The sequence below is a fragment of the Ursus maritimus genome (assembly GCF_017311325.1).
Source record: "Ursus maritimus isolate PB19 chromosome X unlocalized genomic scaffold, ASM1731132v1 scaffold_X1, whole genome shotgun sequence".
Lineage (NCBI taxonomy): Eukaryota > Metazoa > Chordata > Mammalia > Carnivora > Ursidae > Ursus > Ursus maritimus.
Genome location: NW_024423319.1, coordinates 21,019,839 through 21,030,938, shown reverse-complemented (window position 1 = coordinate 21,030,938; position 11,100 = coordinate 21,019,839).

Here is an 11,100-nt window from a genome sequence, read left to right as displayed (position 1 = left end):
TGCCGGGGGTGTCTGCCTGGTCTACGGTGTGTGTGTCCGCTTTGCATCTAGGAAGCACATTCCCGTCTCATGTGCGCATGTGAAGTATTTCCTAGCATTCCCATTAGCCTGTATATAAGAACCAGAAAGATAATCCCAACATGTTGTCAATGAAGATGTGACGTTATAAACCTTTTCCTTGTTCTTCAAAAGAGAAGACATTTTCATGCATATTGTAAACAGAAACTTTGTATATTTAAGTGTCATGGAAAATATGTATTAAGTAACCAGGATACAAATGGGAATTCAATTGTCATCATAAGCTTTGTTGTGGGGGGTGCTGGCCAACACCATGACCCGGGACCATTGTGGCAAGCCATAACTGCACAAATAGGACGTGTGTGTGTGTGTGTGTGTGTGTGTGTCCGCGCATGCATGTGTGACATGTCTGGCTTGCTGTGTCTTTCACGGGATTTTAGTTTCCCCTTTTTGAAAAGCATTCTTTTACAGTTCCAGGAGGCCATGGCTATGCTGCCGTAGGAAGGCAGTGCTTTGCAAAGAAAACTCCTTTCCTCTTGGGAGCTTTTATCATAACATTATGGTTCAACTATATGGATTCACTGGCCTTTGTGGGGGAAGAAGCTCTGTTCCAATCCAACTGAGTTTCCAAGAGAAAACCGTAGGTCGAGATGCACGGGAGGGAAGATGGAAGCCACCTCAGCTACAGCAACATATGAGCTGAGCCCTCCGGGTTGACTGAGCTTGCCCCCAAGCTGCAGCCGCAGTCCCTGGGGCCGGTGTCCTGGCCTGGGCTCCCTCCATGGCAGTGGACAAGGAGAACCATCAGAAATAGCCTGGCCTGGATCCTGAGAAGGGACGTTCCTGAGGCACTGCCCCTAGTGGGAGACCCTTCCCCACACTGGTGGCAGCCCAGGTGGCCATTAAAATGCGACGGATAATGCATAAAGGGCCCCCTTTGTTTCACCATGATCCGATGAGTCTTTTGAGCCACTGTTTCTCGAGTGCAGATCTCCAATAGTCGTACTCATTGCAGACTCACCAACTGTCGCTGTTCGTAAGCATGCTCGTCTCGTCAGAATGTCAGTAAATTCGGATGTTCTGTATGGACCAAGGTAACTGTCCTTCACATCAAACAATGAATGAAATGGTCTCTGGTTGCTACAACTGGTTTCACGTGCTTTATGTGTAGAAAAGCTGCATCTGCCTGTGTGGCTTTGCCCTCCGAATGTGCAGTGCACAAGCGTTTCATTGGTGCTTTGTTCTCAGTACGGTAACTCTGTGTACGAACATTCTAACGTAGTTTTGTTGTTTTCCAACATGATGTCTCTGTAAAAATTATATTGGCTGAGCTGGTGCGTTGGTTTCTCTCATAGAGGCATTAACTATACTGCCAATGCATTGAATTATTTAAAAATGCAAAATAAAATTTTTATGAAAATCTCATTTTAGACATGTAGATTATTCTGCTTACAGACTTTCCAGCCTCGAGTCCCTTGTTAGCACCCCTTGTGAATTATAATACATACTTGATGCTCTCACTTACCTCAACAGCTTTAAAACTGAGGTTCCGTAAAGAACTCTCACGAAGCTGACTCGTTTAATGAGAACCTTGGCCCACTGTTCAAAGCCCATTTCAGAGAAAATTGTCAAATGTTTAGTTATCTGGGTCCCTGGTACACAGCACAAAAAAAGCTGACGAAGTAGAAAGTCATAACTGTAGCAGGTGCTGAGGGAAGAGGAGATTATCGAACTAGGCTACAAACTTCAAAGCACCACCGATGGGGGCCGTTTACTGCAGGGGCGTGCAGCCACTTGGCCTGGGAGGACAGCGGACGCAATAATTTAGTTCAATATATGATTCGAAGTCATCAGGAAACGGCTAAGTTATCTTCAGTGTGCCCATTTTACTAAGACAGAAGAGCATGGCATGTTTTAGAACTATTTCCTTCAAAATGTTGAACATTTTCCAGGCCATGAAAGAGGAGGTTTCAGGTATCTAGAAATTTCTCGGGCCACACAAAGTGACAAAGTGCAAGGCTAAGACATCGTACGGCACTTACAGACACTTGTAAGTGAACACAACGTTAACACCGGCAGGATTTTCTGGGAACAGATGAACTGCATCTGGCTTGGCCAGATATTTTGACACGGCCTAATGATAGTCCAAGTGTGAACGTTAATGGAGCTACGCATAGTCGAAGCTGGCGGGTGTAACGCCATCCCTAAGAATTCCAAATCCTTTCCAAAATGTGAAGCCTCCAATGTCGGTAAATACGAACATTCTTCTCACGAGATAATGAAGAAATATTTCAACTGAGTTGTTAGAGCTAAATGGATCATAAATTTGTTCTCAAGCAAACCAAGTTGTTTTGAACTTCCCTCAAAAACCTGATGCCATGAATCAGGAACAGAGCTAGGGAAAAGCATGCCTGTGTGCAGAGAAGAACCAGAAGAAAGGTGCAGAATGACATTTTTAAAAGTTAAGAGTGCCAGGATTATGCTAATTGATCAGGCATTGGGTCAGCCTTCTGGAAATGCCTCTTTGTCCCAAGACTGACAGCAGGTGCCAGGTGGAGTCAGAAACCCAGGGAAGGTTTGGTGAGGGGAACCCCTTATGCCTGGAAGTAGCAAAGAGGAGTGATTGCCCCACCTTCCCGGCTGGACGCTGTGGCCGGGGTGACAGCCAGGCCTTGGACCAGCCTTACTATCAGTTCACTCAGAAGCCTGGGCGGGGTGGTCGAACCCCTTCTCTGGCCTCCGACCCGCGAGCACGGGTTCAGAAAGCAAGCGGGGCAAGCCGGGGGAGCAGGCGTGCTGGGCTCTGAGGCGGGAATTTAGAGCGGCCTCTTGCTGCCTGTCGCCAAGGACACGCGTAACCGTCCTGTGCCCCTTTCTTCCTCTGCAAAACAGGCTCCATGATATCAGCCTTGTCCCTGCTTCCCAGAGAGGAGCAAGATGTCATGAAGACCAGTGTTTCTCCTCCGCCATCCCCTCTGGGCAACTCTGTGGGGCATGTTGCCCCAAACAATCCCCCCGACGCACTGCCGTTACCAAGGCCGGCGGTCTTCATCCTCAGACGGTGCCGCGGTGGGGTCAACGGCAAGGGTGCTCTGCTAGCAGGCGACACGACACAGTGTGTGGGCGTTGGCCGCGTGTGCCACGCAGAGGGTTGGGTGTGCACTGAGCCTCGTGCTTTGCACAGAGAACGGGTTTAGTGTCGCGAGTTGCTCTGGGAAATACATTTTGGGCTTGGGCGGGCTATTTGGTCCCCGTCCCCCTTTTTGAGAGAAGGACATACGATCCTAAAGCCTTTAGCTGTGATAGAAGAGGGATCTATGTTATTTGTTGAAGGGGAGTTCACCCGTAAGTTTCAGGTGTAGACATTCGACATTGACACGGATTCTCAGGGCCCTTTGCGCCTGTGATTAGTGACGTGTGGACCATGACCTGGGGACTGTGCTGGGGCTGCCAGTCCCAGGACCCTGTGTGTGAATTGAGGCAAGTGGGGGCCAGGAAATGACCTGCAAGCCCGTCTTTCTAGCTCCGCGACCCCATCCTGCATCCTACTCACCTTCCTGAGGATGGGGGAGGGAAGATTCGGAGAGTCAGGAGGGAACAGGCCCGAACGGTGCTTCTACTGCTCTAGAGAAAAGATCCCGCAGGACTCAGAGCTCAGAGCAGGCTTCTCCAGGGAAGGGATTCCCTTTCCCGCCTGTGTAGCTCTCCAGGAACTTCCCAGTTAGCTCAAACCGCAATTCACTTGAACTTACTGTCATTTCCTAAGTAAGACAGGCCGTGCAGCCTGCCAGAGAGTGAGGGGAACCCCAAGTGGCTCCTCTCCGGAAACGTCGTCTCAGGCGGGGCTGCCCCAGGCAGAGGATGGTGGTGGTGAGCAGAGATTCTCCCAGAATTCTGGACTCTGGGGACACAGCAAAACCGAGGGACCAGGAAGGAAGCTCCCCCTCACAGAACTTCAGTTACAGACACCCCCTGGGGCACCTGGGTGGTGCAGTCAGTTGAGCTTCCTGCTCTTGGTTTCGGCTCAGGTCACAATCTCGGGGTCCTGGGATCGAGCCCCGTGTCAGGGTCCCAGCTCAGCTCAGAGTCTGCTTGAGATTCTCTCTCTCCCTCTCCCTCTGCCCCTCCCACTCAGCTCGCTCTCTCTCTCTCTCTCTCTCTCTCAAATAAATAAAAAAATCTTTAAAAAAGACACCCCCCTTCCCCCGCAAGCCTTAGCTGGGCTAAAGTATTGGCAGGATGGTAGGCTGGGACTGGTTTGCTCAGAAGCCCACGGACAAAAAACGCAAAGCTTTACACATCCTTTTATTCTACTTAGAGCCCAAATAAGCAGATTTTGCCCCATTTAGAGCTTGCCCGCTTTGCATAACCCGCGAAACTTTACCCAACATTGCGAGCCACAGACGAGGTAAACCCTGGGGCTCTGAAGGCCCCACGCCTCCAGCCCGGGGGCGCCGCTGAGTGACCTCACCTACGCACGTAAGCCCATGCATGGACCTCCTGTCCCCCAGGAGTTTTTATGCTGGCTTCCTCTTCCGGGTGGAGGCCTCTGGAAGGTCTCCTCCTGGGAGGAATGCCCCACCCCCACATAAAGCTGCTGTGTGCTATTGCCACCTCGTGGTCACACCTGTTTCCTCGCTCGGCCCCCGGATCCTCAAACTCACTACACCTCGGCAGCAAAACAGGCCTTGAAGGATCAACTGACAGAAAGGGATGGCAGGCTCCATTCGGAGTCACTTTCTGGCAGCCTCCAGGCACCCCAGACACCCCCTACATGGGCCAAGTCTGGGTCTCAACTCACTGAACCAGTCCTGAGATAACCACCAGATGCATCCTAAAGGAACGACCACCATCCCCCTGGAAAGAGCCAGCTCCTGCGAGGCCTGGCCCAGATATCCCCAGTGTCCCATTGTGGCTCAGGCCCAGCTCCGGCCCTACAGGCTGCCTCCCCAGCTCCCTCACTCCAGCCGGCTGGATAGGGGACCTCTGCCCTGGCTCTGGGCTTAGGGCTGGGCTCATCTCCTGCCCTGTGCTAAAGGGCATCTCAACCTTGGCTGAGTTTAATATCTTACCAGAAATTCCGATTTGGGTACTGCTTTCCCATCCCCCACACCCCCAAGAGTGTAGTATCTAAAACTCTCCAGGTGATTCCAATCTGTAGGCAGCATTAAGAATCATTTTTCCAAGCAAAGCTCCTTGGGCTGAGGCTGTACCCCACCTCTCACCACCACCCCAACCCAGCGTCTGGCATTGGCGGACTGGATCGTTACATACAGGTGAATTTCTTGGCTCATAGCCTGTCTCTGGCTGGGCATCAAAGGTCATTCAAAAGCCAACAGACATTTGGGCTTGGGAGCTCCCATCTAGATGCCATGGTGTCCTCTTTGGATCCCTGAATAGTCTTAAAATCCCTGTGGAGTCTATTACCAACAGAAATAGTCATCCACAAAACAATTGTAATTTCTAACCAATCGTCGAGTGCAAATTGTACCCCTTTATAGGTAAGACATGCCAGTTCTTCCTTAGAATGTAACCTTGAGCGGCGCCTGGGTGGGCAGCTAGTTGAGCAGCTGACTCCCGTTTCCGGCTCAGGTCACGGTCTCAGGGTTGTGAGATCGAGTTTGAGGTCGGGCTCCGCACTCAGTACAGAGTCTGCTTCACATATCCCCCCCACCCCTCCTGCTTGCGTGCATGCTCTCTCTCTTTCTCGAAAATAAATAAATACAATCTTAAAAAAAAAGAATACACCTTTAGCTGGGGGCAAAGAGGAAACTTAGGATTACATCTGACCTCTGCACGAACTCCCTGTGACTACTGCTTCTCTGGACCTCAGGGTCCTACGGGTGCAATGAGAATGACAACAGCTTTGCTCCATGCTCAGTGGGAACAAGGATTAGGGCATGGCATGCTGTCTCTGACCTAGGTGCTAATATGGGAACTAGGCTGGTTCTTCTCTGGATGGAACCCTCTTCTCCTGCCCATCCTCCCCCAAAGTCTGAGTCATCACCTAAGAGAATTTCTGAAAGTAGACACTTCCTTTAACCCCTGCTTCATCCTAAAACTTTCGGGTAGTTTGCGTTATAGTCCACGCAAATTCCATGTTTGTTTTGATATACAAATTACCTTTTCCACTTCGACACCCAAATTCACGCCCCACAGCGATGTTCCGTGCTTCTTCGTGGCTTGGCAAACTCTCAGCATGTTGCCTTGAACTGGATGCCCTCTAAGGCCCCCTCTAGTTCAAGTGCACTCGGAACTTCCGTGTGAAAGTGGCTCTTTCATTTCATTACCAGGTAAGTTCTCATCATCAGCATCATGCAGACAAGCTCAACAACGTCCCACTAGTCTTCCTGCCCCCCTCCGCCTGCTGCCAGCACTTACTTCCCTGCCTCTGTAGAACTCATGCTACCTTGCTTGGTCAAGCCCAGCAGGAGAGGGAGTCTGTCCTCTGGACCCTCTTTTAAAAGGGGGTCCTTTTAAAATTAGGCCTGACCTAATCCTTGCTGGATTAGGTCAAGCCCATCCAGGATAATCTCCATTTTGATGAACTCAAATCAAACTGATTAGGGGCCTTAATTATTTCTGCAACATCCCATCATCTTGTCCATATAATGTAGCCTAATCACCCAAGTGACATTCATCCTCTTTCCGGGTTGTGCCCATACTCCAGGGGGCTTTACTCAGGGCATGAAGAGCGGAGGGGGGAATCTTGGAGCCCACCTCAGAATTCTGCCACCACATGCCTCTGAGCACCAGAAGACTTCACCTCCTGCCCAGCAGACTTTTCCCTCTCCTCTTCGTGATCTCTGGAACAGTGGACCTCTTCTTCAACTGTGGCTCTGCCACCAACATGGTCCTTTTCTCCCTACCTTAATTTCTCCAAGAGAAAAATTCTTCAAGCAATACTTCCTTCTGTGCTGCTTAAGGGAGCATAATAAATTAATGAATTAATTGTGTTAAACTCATTAGTCAGATGAAAGGTGTTATCAAAATGCAAATTATTATTATTTTGAAATCCTGTGGCTGTCACTGCAAAGTTCGCACTTGGTTATTAGACTCTGTGCCTTTGCCATCTACCAGCCCCTCTTCAATAACGATGCTCGTATTTTGTTCCAAACCATTAATTTGAAAATAACCACCTTGGTGCTCATGATGTGCTGATGGGGAATTACCCGCCCTGGGAAATTGCCAGCAAGCATTATAAAAAGAGGTGCAGTAGCTGAAGCTCGAAGAGAAGAACCAGTCAGGAAGCAGGAGGAGCACACTCCCCACCCCCACCGTTGCCTCTCTTCCCTTCCAAGGACTGCCTGTCAGCATCGCCCACCTCCCCAGGGGCCCTGGTGTCCCGGTGGGCCAGGCACAGCCCAGCAGCTCTTTCCTTCTGACCGCAGCTGCAGCTGCCCCGAGATGATTTGGGATTCCTAGGGGGCAACTCCCCTTCCTGGTCTCCACTTCCCAAGCCCTCCTTGGAAGACCTGAGCCCTGCTCCCCAGGCAGCAATGGTCTCTTCGTGGGGCCAAGCCTTATCTCCCACGGTGTCCCTCTAGAGTCTCCGCCCTCTTCTGACCCTTCCCATCATGCCGTGCATCCCCTCCTGGGCTCTTTCCTTGCAACCCCCCTACCCCCACGTTGGTCATAGGGGATCTCTGTTCCACCGACTTAGCTTTTACCCCTTCAGGAAACCCCCACTGTGGAAGCTAATGGGTCAATAGCAGCAGGAGAGAGGATTGAGTGGGTGGGAAGGGAAAGGAAAGCAGACCTTGACCTAGAGACAGCCAAGCCTGAGGCCTCATATCTAGCTCCACACTTCTGGGCAGCCCTCCACTAGCTGCAAGAGACCCTTTCACAATCCCCCCAGGGACAGGGTGACTGGATTTGAATGTGTAGGGTTGTGGGAGCAAGTTGGGGATGGACCTGTTATTCTCCTTAGCTCTGACCTGGAAAATAATCCTAAATGCTTGCCCCTGAGGTGCCTAAGGAATTTCTGCCCCCGGGTCAGTGGCTTCTACTTATGGATTCAGTTGCATCTCCCTGAAATTCCTATGTTGGAGCCCTAACTGTGTCAAGTATCCCAGAATATAACCTTCTTTGGAGATAGGGTCTTTCCAGACATAATCAAGTCAAAACGGGCTCATCGAGGGGGCTTCCAATCCAACATGACTGGTGTCCTTACAAAGAGGGGATTGTGGAGACAAACTTGCACACAGGGAGAACACCATGTGAACATGAAGACAGCTATCTCCACGCCAAGAAGAGAGGCCTGGAGCACATCCTTCCCTCGCTGCCCTCGGAAGGAACCGACCGACCCTGCCCATAGCCTTGAGCTTGGACTTGTCTCCAGAACTGGGCGACAGTACGCTTCTGTTGTTCAAGTGTGTGGTTGTTAGAGCAGCCCGAGCAAGGGGTGAGGGCGAGGATATACCTGCCCTCAGCCACTCCTCAGGCAAATATCACTGCGTGCACAGTAGGAGGTCCTGGGGCCTCACGGGCGAGCAAAACCGGATCCCGCCCTGCCCCCCATGGAGCTTACAGGCCAGTGAGAGAGAAAGCCCTTCAGCAGATAATGACACAAATACATGTGAAATTGCATCGAAGGTGAATACTGTGAAGAAAAAATTCGCTGGCGCTGTAAGAGCCTGTAATGGGGTTTGGTGGCAAGCCAAGGATGGCTTCACTGAGGAGGTGTTGATTGAGCTGAAATCCGAAAGTAGGACAAGGCAGAAAGGGAAGAGCAGTCCAGGCCTAGGGAGCAGCAGGTGCAGAGGCCCTGTGGTAGGACTTGCCACAAGCCCTGCTAAGACTCTCCAGTGGCCCTCGAACCTCCATCAGCCCGTACCCCATGCAACAGTGCCATTTAGCCTTCGCCAGCTGTGTGAGGGCACCCCAACTGACCCTCACTGAGGTGTACCCATGGACAGGGGAGGGAGAAAAAATTCAGGTGAGAAAAAAGCCTGTGAGCTAAGGCAAGAACCAGTGTGCCCCAACACCGGCTTCAGTCCCCAGCCCCCTGGGTCCATGAGACCCACATCAAAGACAGGAGTGGTGCTGTGTGGCAGAGCCACGAGGAGGTTGGCCTTGGCTTGAATGGCCATACAAGTCCTCTCAAAGGGGTCACTTCCCCTTTCTGAGTCTCAATTGTCTCATCAGTAGAATGAGGATAATAAAAGCGCCTCCCAGTATCGAGCCAATGTAAAGGGCGCAGCCCAGGAGCAATACGCCGCCCCAAGTACGATTCGTACAAACAGAGTGAGCCTATCCCCCGGCCACGCCGCACGTACATGCCGTGTCGGTATTGTTTCCAGAAATGCAGAAGGGCAGACAGTGAACTTCCTCAGAGTCACGACCCACGGGTGGTGCTCCCATCAGGGCCGAGGCCGGTGGGCTGAGGATGTGGTAGCCAAGGGGAGGAAGCAGCACCAGGCTCCCTCCCTCCGTGGAACACCTGGGAGCTGCTCCCTAGACCTGGCCCCCACCACCACAGGCTCCAGCCACTACCTCTGGCCAGCGGCTGTATTTCCTTCTGCAAACTCCGCCTCGTTGTAGTGGAGCCGCGGTGTTTGTTAGCATAATCATTTCTCAGAAAGGATGTCAATAAAGGCTGGGGAGTGAAACACAAAACCCCCCACAACCCCAACTGCTAAATAATTTCTGGAATGAGTTGTCAGGAACCTTTTATTTACTGATTTCGCGCATTTCATTTATTTCTGGCACGGGGCCAACCTTCCTGACAGTTAAGATTTATTGATTTAATTGCCTAGGGTAACCATGCAATAAAATCATCTCAAAGATAAATTTTCATGGCACTGTGCAGCATGGAGGTAATTTTTCAAATGCTACGGCTATATTTCTGCAGGTTACAGGTGCAAAATTTGCTTAAAGCAGGGATGTCTCATTACTGCAGCTCAGGAACATCGGGGGCGGCTCTTTGGTGGAAATTCTTTAGAGAGAGAAAGAGCAGAGAGAGCGCCAGAGGAGAGAGGAGGAGAAGAGGGGAGGAGAGGGAAAGGGGGGTGAGGAAGGGAGGAGAGGAGAGGTGAGGAGGGGAGGAAAGGGGGAGGGAGGGAGAGGAGAGAACAGAGGCTTTTCAGGAAAGAAATGATATTTCCTTAATTGGTTCATATATTCAATGCCCATGAGAAAGCAGGGCTCTACTTTAATTAGGAGTGGGCTTGCAGGTTATTTACAGTGTTCCGAGGATTCGCTTGTTTCCAGCTGTGCGACGCTGTGTACGCGCAAACCTCACAAGCTAGATGATTGCCACTTGTGACATTCACGTTTATTGCTTCTTTAGCTTTTTTTATTTACCCTGTTCAAGTGCTCGTTCATGGCTCCAGACAACAGGTAAATGAAAAAGTCTGATTAACTCCCAAGTTAATGGTAACATTTCGGGAAGTCAGAAATAGCATAAACTTTTAACAATGTAAAATCTTTTCTTATCTCTCTTGATTTATTTTACAGTGTTTTTGCTTTGATTGCAGGTTTCAGATGGTGCCGTTTAATAGCTTATTAAACTCGCAGCCTAGCAGGTTTGCTGTTTGGATAAAATTTTATTTGTGCTCAGGTGTAAATGTTTGGAGCGGTTGGGATTGGTTTTTTCCCCACCTCACGGATTCCCGCAGCCGGGTCCGGCCTGTTTCCCCCATGCTCTTTGCACAGCGTGGGAGCCTTGGGAGCTGGTCTGAAGCTGCCCCAGGGGAACCTCATCCTTGCCCGGCGTGGAGGGGGTGACACCGGGGAGGGGCGAGGGACGCAGCTTCAGCCTTTTCAGATCAACCTGAGGAGTCAAGGGCTCTGCGCTGTCCTTCAATCCCGGCCCCAGGCCCCTCTTGCTCAGAGGGGGAAACTGCTGCCCGGGGACGGAGGAGCAGAAACAGGTGTAAAGGCACATGTCCAGACCCTCCAGGCATATCTTCCCCTTTTGCTGCTCCCTGTGTCACCCTTCTCGGAGCTTCGGTGTCTGCCTACAGACCGAGGGCCCTGGCGTAGCTGCTTGCCAAGTGCTGGCCCAGTGCGCAGCTGGCTGTGGCTCCGGGGCGCAGGCGCCACCAGCCACGGCCACCCCACCACCTGGCCAGTCGCACC